Source organism: Eriocheir sinensis, chromosome 60, assembly GCF_024679095.1.
Source record: "Eriocheir sinensis breed Jianghai 21 chromosome 60, ASM2467909v1, whole genome shotgun sequence".
NCBI lineage: Eukaryota > Metazoa > Arthropoda > Malacostraca > Decapoda > Varunidae > Eriocheir > Eriocheir sinensis.
In genome coordinates, this window is record NC_066568.1 from 7,687,469 (window position 1) to 7,700,170 (window position 12,702).

At 43.3% G+C, this 12,702-nt stretch overlaps 1 protein-coding gene across 1 annotated transcript in view; it reads right to left on the minus strand.

Annotated features, from left to right (window-relative positions):
• The window catches only part of LOC126985852 (uncharacterized), a 172,806-nt gene extending 161,555 nt beyond the window's left edge, over positions 1-11,251 (minus strand). The window contains exon 1 of the mRNA XM_050841322.1: positions 10,916-11,251. The gene's annotated coding sequence lies outside the window, so the exon portion shown is untranslated. The remainder of the gene's footprint in view (positions 1-10,915) is intronic.
• Between the last annotated feature and the right edge of the window lie 1,451 nt (positions 11,252-12,702).

Consider the following 12,702-nt stretch of genomic DNA (forward strand, 5'->3'; position numbering starts at 1 on the left):
CTCTCTCTCTCTCTCTCTCTCTCTCTCTCTCTCTCTCTCTCTCTCTCTCTCTCTCTCTCTCTCTACTTTTTTTTCCATCTTTCCCTCTCTTCATTCCTTTTCTTCCTCCACTCTGTCTCTCCTCCTCAATCTCTCCACTTCTTTCCATTTTTGCTTCTCCACATTTCTCCTCTTCTTCCTCCACTTTGTCTCTCCTCCTCAATCTCTCCACTTCTTTCCATTTTTGCTTCTCTACGTTTCTCCTCTTCTTCCTCCACTTTGTCTCTCCTCGTCTATCTCTCCACTTCCATTCATCTCTCCTTTTATATTCCTCTTCTTCTTCCTCCATTTTGTCTCTCTACCTCTTTATCTCTCCACTCCTCTTCATCTTTCCTCCTCTTCATTCCTCTTATTCTCTATTCTTTCCTTCCACCCCTATCTTTCCTCTTCCTTCCCTCTCATTCTTTTTCTTTCATTCTCTATTCCATCATTTCTTCATCTCTCTCTCTCTCTCTCTCTCTCTCTCTCTCTCTCTCTCTCTCTCTCTCTCTCTCTCTCTCTCTCTCTCTCTCTCTCTCTCTCTCTCTCTCTCTCTCTCTCTCTCTCTCTCTCTCTCTCTCTCTCTCTCTCTCTCTCATAAAAAGAAGTGAACTGTCATATTCTTCTGATTTTTGTTCTCCTTTTTAATAAGTAAAGAGATGCTGTGTGTGTGTGTGTGTGTGTGTGTGTGTGTGTGTGTGTGTGTGTGTGTGTGTGTGTGTGTAATCAATGTTTTAATGGCGGTCTTCACATTTCATATTTAGCCTTCTTAAAGCTAAACCTCTCTATACACCTCCTCCTCCTCCTCCTCCTCCTTCTGTTCTTCTTTCTCCTGTATCCTCTCTGTCATGTGAATCTTCTTGTTCTTCTCTTCTTCCTTTTCTTTTGTCTATTATATTTTCTTCTTCTTCAACTTTTATTATTTCCATCTCTCCTTTTTCCTTTTCCTTTTCCAACTCCTCCTCCTGATCCTCCTCCTCCTCCTCCTTCTATTCCTCCTCCTCCTCCTTTTCGTTTCCTTCCTCCTCCTTCTTTTCGTCTCCTTCCTCCTTCTTTTCTTCACCTTCCTCCTCCTCCTCCTCCTCCTCCTTCTCTTCTCCGTCATCCTCCTCCTCCTTCTATTCCTCCTCCTCCTCCTTTTCGTCTCCTTCCTCCTCCTTCTTTTCCTCACCTTCCTCTTCCTTCTCCTTCTTCTCTTTTCCTTCATCCTCCTCCTCCTTCCATCCATCTCTTCCTTATTCTTCTATTCTTCTTCTACTTCTCTTCATCCTCTTCTTCCATCTTCCTCATCTTCCTCTTTTCTTTACAACTTCTCTCCCTTTTCCTAATTACGTATTCCCCAACTTCTCCTCCTCCTCCTCCTCTTCATCCTCCTACTCCTCCTCCTCCTCCTCTTCCTCCTCTTCTGCCTCGGTCGAAATACCAATAATCAAAGGGAAATATCTTGATTTGAAGAAAGGATTTTTGGGGGTGGGCTATTTTTGCTTTATTTTTCGTATATATCAGGAATTTGACTACTACTACAACTACTACTACTACTACTACTACTACCATCACCACCACACCACCACCACCACCACCACAACCACAGCCACAACCACCACCACCACCACCACCACTCTGAAAACCTGTCTTGTAGTCCCGGGCAGTAAGAAGGCTTATCCGACCTGCAGGCTGACCTTCTTCTGCGGCCTGCCACCACCTCCACCACCTCCACCACCTCCACCTCCTCCACTGCATCGGCCACTCTATCTTTATCTTCCCTCCTTACCAACTATCTTCACACTACTACTACTACTACTACTACTACTACTACTACTACTTCTACTACTACTACTACTACTTTCCTCACTTTTCTTCCTCACCTGCCTTTACCTGCCTCCCTTCCTTCTTTCCTTCCTTCCTTCCTTCCTTCCTTCCTTCCTTCCTCTGTCCTCCACCTGCTCTGAGCTACTACTTCTCTCCCTCTCTCTTCTCCCTTATTTCTCTCTCCCTTCGTAGTCTCCCTTCCCTCTCCCTTCCTTCTCCCTCCTTCACCATCCCTCCGGCATCCCTTCTCTCTCAACCACTCCATCAAATTACTCTTCCCATATAGTCCACTACTTCTACTACTACTACTACTACTACTACTACTTCTGGTGCTACTTGCAACTACTACTTCTGTTGGTGCTGTTGCTACTGCTACTAAAGATTCTACTGACTCTTGTTCATTTTTATGCTGTCCCATTCCCTGCTGCAAGAGTTAACCAGTAGCTTTAGTCTTTCATCTCTTTTGGAACTGCATTTTTAGGTTTTTATCTTCTCCTCCTCCTCCTCCTCCTCCTCCTCAACATCATCATCATCATCCTTTCTTCCGTAACTTGTCTTCCTTTTCACTCTTATTTTTCAACTTTTCTTCTTCCTTTTCTTCCTTTTCTTAACACGCTAATATCGTTCCTCGTCTTTCCCTCTCCTCCTCCTCCTTCTCCTCTTCTCTCCCCCCCTCCTCCTCCCCCTCCGCTACCACTCCATTTTACTTACCTCTTCTTCCTCCTCCTCCTCCTCCTCCTTCTTCACTATTCCATTCACCTGTTTCGTCTTACTCTTCCTCTTCCGTTCTTATCTTCTCCTCCACTTGCTAATTCCCTTCTTGTTTTCCTTCCTTCCTTCTTTCCCTCCTCTCTCGTTCCTCCCTTCCTTCCTTACCTCCTATTCCGTCTCTTCCTTTACCCCTCAACTTCTCCATCAAATTTTCTTCTTCCTCTCCCTGTAAATCTTCCTCCTCCTCCTCCTCCTCCTCCTCATTATATAGTTTCCTCCACTCTCTCTATTAACATCTTCTCTCCCCTTCCTCATTTATTATCTTCTTTTCTTCCCCTCTTCTTTTCTCTATGTCTGTTTCTTCTTCCCACCCTTCGCTCCCCTTCTTTTCTCCCTTCTTTCTTTCCTCCCTCCCCTTTTTTCTTTTTCTTCTCTTCCCACGCTTACATCTATGCCTCCTCCTCCTCCTCCTCCTCCTCCTTTCTTTTTCCTCCCTCTCCTTCATTTACCTCTCCCTTATTCCGTCATCTCTCTCCCCTCTTCTCCTTCATTACCTCTCCCTCTCCTTCTCTCCTCTTTCCCCCTCCCACGAGACGGAGAGAGAGAGAGAGAGAGAGAGAGAGAGAGAGAGAGAGAGAGAGAGAGAGAGAGAGAGAGAGAGAGAGAGAGAGAAAAAAAACAGAAATAGAGAGTTTAATGCCACAATATCCCACACACACACACACACACACACACACACACACACACACACACACACACTCGTTTTTCCTTCTCAGCAACACAGCACAACACAATTTCAGAATGTTTTGTGTTACTTAGCCTTTGTGTTGCCTGTTTTGCTCTCTCTCTCTCTCTCTCTCTCTCTCTCTCTCTCTCTCTCTCTCTCTCTCTCTCTCTCTCTCTCTCTCTCTCTCTCTCTCTCTCTCTCTCTCTCTCTCTCTCTCTCTCTCTCTCTCTCTCTCTCTCTCTCTCTCTCTCTCTCTCTCTCTCTCTCTCTTTGTCATTTTTTCCTGTGTGTGTGTGTGTGTGTTTTATCCCACTGTTTGTTCCTCGTGTTTGTGTGTTTGTTTCTTGTGTTTGTGGTCTGTTTTTTTTATTTTGTCCTCTTCTCTCCTCTTAATTAATCATCTTCCTCTGTCTCCTCTTCCCCTTCTTCTTCCTCTTCTTCCTCCTCTTCTACCTTTCATCCACTTTTCTCTTCATTCTTCCTCCTCCTTTTCCTTCCTTCCTTCTTGTTCTTCTCCTCCTTTTCTCTTTTTGAATTTATCCTTTTTTTCCTCGTCCTTCCTTTCTCCTCTTCTTCATCTTTCTCCTCCTCCTTTTTCACCTCTATCAACTTTTCTCTTAATTCTTCCTTCTCCTTTTCGTTTTTTTTCTTTCCTTTCCTTCTTGTTCTTCCTCTTCTCTTTTTTTCACTCTTTCTCTTCCTCTTCTTATCTTTCTCTTCCTCCTTCTCTTCATTCTCCTCCTCTTCCTCCTCCTCCTCCACCTCCTTCTCTTTCAGTATTAATCTTTCTCTTCCTCCTTCTCATTTTCTTCCTTCCTCTTCTTCTTATCCTCCTCCTCCTCCTCCTCCTCCTCCTCCTCGTTGCTTATTTTTTCCTCCTCTTTTTCTTCCTCTTCATTTTTTGCCTCCTGTTTATTGCATTTGGTGTCTTTGTATCTCTCTCTCTCTCTCTCTCTCTCTCTCTCTCTCTCTCTCTCTCTCTCTCTCTCTCTCTCTCTCTCTCTCTCTCTCTCTCTCTCTCTCTCTCTCTCTCTCTCTCTCTCTCTCTCTCTCTCTCTCTCTCTCTCTCTCTCTCTCTCGCTCGCTCGCTCTCGCCCTCTCTCTATCTCCCTATCTCTCTCTCTCTAAAGCCATCTGGGACAAGACAGATTAATAGACAGATGGATTGAGAGAGAAGAAGAGAAAAGAAGAAAGAAGAAGAAAATATGATGACAATGCTTAAGATAGAAGAGAAGACATGAGGAGGAAGAAGATTAAAAGCAAGACAAATAAGATAGAGGAGAAAAGAAGAGAGGAAGAAGAAAATAAGAAGAAGAATGAGGAGGAGGAGAAAAGGAGAAGGATGGAAGGAAAACAAAAAAAAACTAACAAGAAGGAAGGAAGAAGGATGAAGAGGAGAGAAAGGAAGAAATGATAAGAATATGAAGATGAAGAGTAGAAGAGAAAAGGAAGAAAATGAGAGAAAGAAAAGATGTAGGAAAAGAAGACAGGAGGAAAAGAAAAATAGTGAGATGAAAATGATAAGAGATAAGCGAAAGAGAGGTAGAAGGATGAAGAGGAGAAGGAGGAAGAGGAAAAAAAGATAAGAAGAAAGAGAAGACAAGCAGAGGAGGAGACGGAAGATGGATGAAAACGAGAAGAGGAAAAGAAAAGGAAAATTATAGACGAAGGAAGAGGAAGGAAATGAAGGAAGAAAGGAAAAAGGAAATAATGTTACACTTGAAATAAACTGGAGAAAAAAGGGAGAGTTAAAAGAAAGAGAAGGAAGGAAGGAAGGAAGAAAAGAAAGCATAAAGAAAGTATTGAAAGAAGGAAAAGTAGGGATGAAAAGCAGTAAGGAAGAAAGGGGAGGAATCTAAGTAGGAAAGAAGAAAGGAAGAAAGTATGGAGAGATAGAAGGAAGGAAGAGAAAGAAAGAGAGAAGAAAGGAATAAAACAAGTGAGAGAGAGAGAGAATTTGAAGACATTGAAGAAGAAGAAGAAGAGGAAGAGGAGGAGAAAAGACAAAGCGAGTAGATTTTATTGCCTCACACTTCTTAGAAAATATTGTCAAAAAGAAGGAAAAGAGAGAAAGGAAAAAGAAACGAAGAGTGACGTTGAATTAGAAAAAAAAAGAATGCCAAATATTTTTCCCTGGTTTGTGTTGTACGTGCTCTCTCTCTCTCTCTCTCTCTCTCTCTCTCTCTCTCTCTCTCTCTCTCTCTCTCTCTCTCTCTCTCTCTCTCTCTCTCTCTCTCTCTCTCTCTCTCTCTCTCTCTTGCAGTACGTGAGAAATAATTAAACTAACTTCTTTTTTTTTTCTTCCATTCTTTCTCCTCCTCTTTCTTCTTTATTTCTTTTCTTCCTCCCTTTCTTCCTTCCTTTCTTCTTTCCTTCCTTCCTTCTTTCCATCTCCCATTCCTTCCTTTTTTCCTTCCTTCTTACTTCCGTTTCTTCCTTTCCTATTTTATTACGCCCTCTCTCTTTCCTTCCCATCTTTCCTTCCTCTCCCTTTCTCCCTTCTTTCCTTCCTTCCTTCTTTCCTTACTCTCTTCCTTTTTTTTCCAACCTTCTTCTCTTCTTTACTATTTTCCTTCCTTCCTTTCTTCCTTCCTCCCTTCTATCATTTCTTCTTTCCTTCCTTCCTTTCTTTTCTCCCTCCTTCTCTTCCTCCCTTTTCTCCTATTTCCCCTCTTTCCTTCTTTCCCTCCTTCCTTCCTTCCTTCCTTCTATCATTTCTTCCTTCCTTCCTTTCTTTTCTCCCTCCTACTCTTCCTCCATTTTCTCCTATTTCCCCTCTTTCCTTCCTTCCCTCCTTCCTTCCTTCCTTTATCTGCTTTTTTTCCGATCGATAGAACATTTAATTTTCATTCTCTTATCAGTCGTCATATGTGTGTGTGTGTGTGTGTGTGTGTGTGTGTGCGTGTGCGTGAGAGCGTACAAAAGGTCTGAATTTAGATGTTGAAATTGGAGTCTGAAAAATAATGAAAAAAATCGACCTCGCAATAGAAAAAAAAAAAAGATCAAACATGATTGAACTTGTCTCTTTTTTTTTTTTTGGCAAGAATTGTGTTTTGATCATCATTGTATCTATCTATCTATCTATCTATCTATCTATCTATCTATCTATCTATCTATCTATTTTTTTCTCACATTCACTCCTCTTGCTTGTTATTCTCTCTCTCTCTCTCTCTCTCTCTCTCTCTCTCTCTCTCTCTCTCTCTCTCTCTCTCTCTCTCTCTCTCTCTCTCTCTCTCTCTCTCTCTCTCTCTCTCTCTCTCTCTCTCTCTCTCTCTCTCTCTCTCTCTCTCTCTCTCACCTGTGTTATCGCTTCACAGGTAACTTCACTTTACATCAACACCTTTCCCTCTCTTCTCTCCCTTCCCTCCCTTCTCTCCCTCTTCCCTTTCCCTCCATTCCTCTTTTCTCCTCCCCTTCCCTCTCCTCCCCTCTCTCTCTCCCTCCTTGCTTTTGTGCTGCCTCCTTTTATCACTCTTCCTCCTCCTCCTCCTCCTCCTCCTCCTCCTCCTCTTCCTTCCCCTCTCCTCCTCCTCCTCTTCCTCTCCTTCCTTTATTGCCACCTCATATTCCGTCATTCCATCTCATGCTGGAAATTTCTCTCTCTCTCTCTCTCTCTCTCTCTCTCTCTCTCTCTCTCTCTCTCTCTCTCTCTCTCTCTCTCTCTCTCTCTCTCTCTCTCTCTCTCTCTCTCTCTCTCTCTCTCTCTCTCTCTCTCTCTCTCTCTCTCTCTCAAAATGGCTGTTGTGACGTCACCCTTGAAATAAAAGTAAAATGGAACGTTTGTCATATTGGGCGTTATTTTTTTCGTTTTCTTTTAGCTTATTTTTCATCGTAATTTCCTTCCGTTCACTGTTTTATAGTTATTTTGTATTCACTGATTTATTAACCTTACCTCTTTTCCCTGTTCTTAATCGCGCATACTTTAATATTATCTCTGGTTTATTCATATATTTATTTTAAGTCGACGTTTTCCCAAGACTGACTGGTTTTCAATCATTGGAGACATACGCCGGGTTGCGCGCCGCCTCGCCCACCCCACGACGCCAAGTCCGGGGGTCCCTCCGGGCGAGTCTCCATGCGGCCCCTTCCCAACCCGAGTACATCCCGGCAGGATCTTTCAACATGTTCAAGACACCAACTCCGTGGGCGTCCCCTTGGCCTCCTCCACTCAGGATTGTCTCTTACAGAGACAACCCGATGAGCAGGATCAGCTTCTGGGCAGCGTGCCACGTGCCCGTATAGCCGGAGCTGGCGTTGACGGACTATGCAGGTAATTTATGTCGAATCAGTCTCACGGAGTAGTCGCCGGTTTGACACAAAGTCACTCCAGCGACATCCCATGATTCTGCGTAGACACTTATTACCAAAGGCATCAACTCGCCTCTCCAAGTCTCTATTTAGTGTCCATGTCTCACAGCCATGGAGTAAGACAGGGAGCACAAGGGACTTCAAGATTCAGATCTTTGTCCTTCTGCACAGGTATCGACAACGCCATATTCTCGTGCTGAGCGAGTCCATAACACCGTGGGCCAAGCCAGTCCGCCGTAAGACTTCCTGGAGAGACACCGTTGTTATGAACAATGCTGCCAAGGTGTGTGAAATTTTCCGAGGTCGCAATGTCCTCGCCACACGCATGAACAGACTGTACTGTTTGCATCAGTAAGAATACAAACCCAATAGAACTAAAATAACACTAGGAATATCAAAGGATGATAATGCAGACAATGACGATGATGGAGCAAATAACGATACTGTTTTGATTTTGGTGTGTCTGTTTCCGTCATGTTATACAATTTTCTGAACAATGGAAGAGTTTGTCATCAGTAATAGTGTATTGATAACGATCGTAACAAAGAAGAGAAGGTTACATAAATGACCGATAAATATTTGTTAGATTTTACAATAGTGATCTAGCTGTGTGTATTTGTGTGTATATCTTTTCTTGTGCATTGTGTGTGTGTGTGTGTGTGTGTGTGTGTGTGTGTGTGTGTGTGTGTGTGAATATATTTTTTCTGTACATTTTTTTTTATCAAGTCCTTTCTCAGTGTTTTCCCATCATCAGTAATAATGATAACAGTGAAAATAACAAGTGATAAAAGATCTTATGATTCAATAGATTATATAAAAGAAGAGAGTTTTTTGTATGTTTTCCTTTTCTGGACTTTTTCAACCTTTTCAACTCTCTTTTCCTCTCTTACAATTCCTTCCTTTCCTCGCCTTCTACTCTCCCCCTCAGTTCCTTCCTTTCCTCTCCTTCAACTCTCCCCGTTTAATTTTCTTCTCTCCTCTTTCCATATTTTCGTTTCCTCTTCAACTCTCTCTCTCCTTCGCTTCCTTTATTTTCTCTCAACTTTTCTTTTCTATTCCTTTCTTTCCTGTCCACCTCTCCCTCTCATTTCCTCTCTTTCCTCTCTGTAAAATCCTTCCTTTCCTCTCCTTCACCTCTCCCTCTCAATTCCTTCCTTTCCTCTCCTTCAATTCCTTCCTCTCTTCTTTGTCAATTTCTTTCTCTTTTCTCCTTTAACTCTTTCTATTTCTTCGTCTCCTCTTTTTCCATTCCTTCTTTTTCTCTCCTGTACTCTCCCCCTCCTTCTACTCCTATTCCCTTCCTCTCTTTCAACTCTCTTCTTCATTTTCTTCCTTTTCTCTTTCATTTCTTTCCCTTTCAACTCTCTCTCAATTTCTTCCTTCCCTCTTTTAATCCTCCCTTCCAATTCCTTATATTCCTCTCTTTCCACCCTGCCTTTCCATTTCATCTCGTCTCTGTTCTGTTCCTTTCCTTCCAATAGCTTTCAACTCCTTCCATTCCTCTCTTTCGACTCTCTTATTCAACTCCTCTCTCTCAACTCCATTTAAATTCCTTCCTCTCCTCTTCTTCACTTCCCTTCTTTCCTCTCTCAGTTCATTCTTTTCAACTTTCCTTCATTATTTTATTTTCTCTTTTTAATTCCTTCCTCTCAATATGTTCCTTTCCTTCCTTTCCTCTTCCAGTTTATTCCTTTTAACTTTCCTTCAACTATTTTCATACCTCTCCTTCAACTCTCCTCTTCATTTCCCTCCTTTCCTTTTCCTCCTTCTGTGTCCTTGTTCTATTTTACCTCCTTCTGCTTTCCTTTCCTCCTCCTCCTCCTCCTTACTCTCCCTGTCATCTAATTCTTATCTTTTCCTATTCAACTTTGTATTCGATTCAAAAAAAACCAAAAAAAGGAAAAATATGAAATTGCTAAGTAGCTATTGTTCTCTCTCGCTCTCGCTCTCTCTCTCTCTCTAATCGGCATAATTTTTCATGTTTAGTGAGTCTCTTTATGCGTGGTTTAAGAAGCCTTAGTGCTGTTTTGTGTGTGCGTGTGTGTGTGTGTGTGTGTGTGTGTGTGTCCAGCTTTCTGATGCAAGAGTTGGTCGATATCTTCAATCTCTCATCCCGTGTCCTTCTTATGTCACGAATTTGGGGGTTTATTTGTAGCCTCACCTTTCTTCCCTCTCCCTTCCCTCCCTTTCCTCCCTTTCGTGCTCCCTTCTCTCCCTTAACACGCACGAACACGCAGCTTCCATCTCCATCTCCACCCCTTAAAAAAAGATAGTGTTACCGTCCACTCAAAAAACTTTCATATTCCTTCTGTGCATCAACTGTTCTTCCACTTCTTTCCCCCTCCCAATCCCCTCAACTTGCCCCTCTTTTCTCCCTCTCTGTCTTTTTTTTTCCTTTTTCCCTCTTCTTTCAAGTTGCTTTCTCATCTCCCCCTCCTTTCCTTTCCCTCCCTCTCCCTTTTCTCCCTCTCTATCTTATTTTCTGTTCTTCCTCTTTCCCTCTTCTTTCAAGTTACTTTCTCATCTCCCCCTCCTTTCCCTTCCCTCCCTCTCCCTTTTCTCCCTCTCTATCTTATTTTCTTTTCTTCCTTTTTCCCTCTTCTTTCAAGTTACTTTCTCATCTCCCCCTCCTTTCCCTTCCCTCCCTCTCCCTTTTCTCCCTCTCTATCTTATTTTCTTTTCTTCCTCTTTCCCTCTTCTTTCAAGTTACTTTCTCATCTCCCCCTCCTTTCCCTTCCCTCCCTCTCCCTTTCCTCTCCCAACCTTCTCCCTTCTCTCCCCGTCTCTCTCTCTATCTCCCTTCAATTTGCTCCCTCACATTCTTTCCCCTCCCATACCCCTTCCCCTCTGCCCTCTTCATCTCCCTTTTCCTTTCATTCCATTCCTCTCTCCTTTCAACATTTACCTAATTTTGTTTCCCCTTCCGTTCCTCTTTCCTTCTCCCTCCCTCCCTCCCTCTTCCTCACCTTTCCTTTCTCTTTCATCTTTCCCTTCCCCTCCGTTTCCTTTCTCTCCCCTCAGTTACTCTCCCTCCTCCTTATCTTCCTCTCCCTTCTTTTCCCTCCCTTTCCTTTCCTCCCCTTCCTTAACCTCTTCCATTTTTCCCCTCCCTCAACCTTCCCCCTTTACCTTTCTCCTTCAATCCTCCCTCTCCCCCTCTCCCTTCTTTTCCCTCCCTTTCCTCTCCTTCCTTAACCTCTTCCATTTTTCCCCTCCCTCAACCTTCCCCGTTTACCTTCCTCCTTCAACCTTCCCTCTCCCCCCCTTCCTATTCAGTCCCTCCCATTTCTTCTTTCCCTCCTCCCCCCTCCCCCCCGACCCCCTCCCCCCCAATCAACCTACCTGGGAGGAAGCAGGAGCCGGGAAACACCTTGCGCTGATTACGCCCGCAAGATGATCCCGTGGGAGGCAGGTGGTAGCACTTGTACAGGTGTGGAGGTGGTGGTGGTGGTGATGACGGACACCACCACGAGGAACGGAGGAAGTGGAGGCGGTGAAGGGGTGGAAGGGTAAAGGGGTGCACGGGGAGGTGGTGGTGTGGTGGTGAGTGGTGGTGGTGGTGGTGGTGGTAGTAGTGGGTGTCACTGGTGGGTGTGTAATGACCACCACGGCGTTCAAGAGACTCACGCGCAGGACCTTTCGATGTTAGTGAGACGAAGACCTCTGTCGCCCGCCCGCCGCCGCCTCGCCCTTATATAGCCCCGCGTCGCCTGGAAATGACGTGGCTGCCGGATAGCGCCATTTCCAGACCCTTCTTGAAATATACCCGGATTTTTCTGTATTTTTTCCGCCTTTTCAACGGTGCGAGTTTTGTTTTCTTATTGATGACGTCACGAGAAATAGAGGAAAATAAGGAAATGGAGAATGAATGAAGGAATAGAAGGAAGGAAGGAAAGGAAGGAAGGAAGGATAAAAAAAAAAGTGTGAAAGATATAAATAGAAAGGAAAGGAAATATTAACGTGTGTGTGTGTGTGTGTGTGTGTGTGTGTGTGTTATTTCTTGTTCCGCGTCGATTATTGCATTTGCTTCTTGCGCGCGTGTGTGTGTGTGTGTGTGTGTGTGTTTGACGTTATAAGCAGAACCGAAAATACTTACATTGACAGACAGACAGACAGACGAAGAGTAAAACAGACAGACGTAAAGACCGGCAAACAAACAAGCTGGAAAATAAAGGAAAACAAAACAAACAAAAAATAAAAATTAATACCAACATGAAAAAAAAATCCGAAAAGAATAAAACAGAAGCATGAAAAAGTATGTGAAAAATGACCACATTCACACCAGGGGGAAAAAAAGAAGAAAAAAAAGGGAGAAAATGGACAAAAACTACAAATACCAAAATAAAGGAAATAAAGAAAACAGAAAAAAATACCAATACAAAGCTAGAGAAAAAAAATCTACAAGGAAAAACATATAAGAAAAATTGAAGTATGTAAATAACAACGAAAAATATACTTTTAAAAAAACATATATAACCAAAACTAATCTGTTCCAATCACAACAGAAAAAAAAAATCAGAAGACAACAAATATAAACACTAAAAATGCACCAAAAAAATAATAATGTGAAAAGAAACAAAAAAATAAAGAAATACAAAAATCATCCCAGCGAAAAAAATGCGAGTAAGAGATCAAAAAAGAAAAACAAAAATAATAAATAAATAAAACAAACCGTCCCAATCCCAGCCAATCCCAAGCCTCCCTCTCCTCCTTGCCCGCCAATCCCGACCAATCAAAAAAAGGTAAATAAATCAATAGAAAATAAATAAAAGCCGTCCGCCAATCAGCAAGCAGCCCGCCAGCCCTCCGCCAATCAGCAAGCAGCCCGCCAGCACTCCGCCAATCAGCAAGCAGCCCGCCAGCCCTCCGCCAATCAGCGCCGCCCTCCGCCTGGCTGCCCGAATATTGACCAATCAGAGAGCCGCTTTTTGCTCCTTGTGTGTGGGGGGTAGATGGGGGGGTATCTCTCTCTCTCTCTCTCTCTCTCTCTCTCTCTCTCTCTCTCTCTCTCTCTCTCTCTCTCTCTCTCTCTCTCTCTCTCTCTCTCTCTCTCTCTCTCTCTCTCTCTCTCTCTCTCTCTCTCTCTCTCTCGAGTCGGGTTTCTTTTTTTTCTTCTTTTTTGGGGGGTT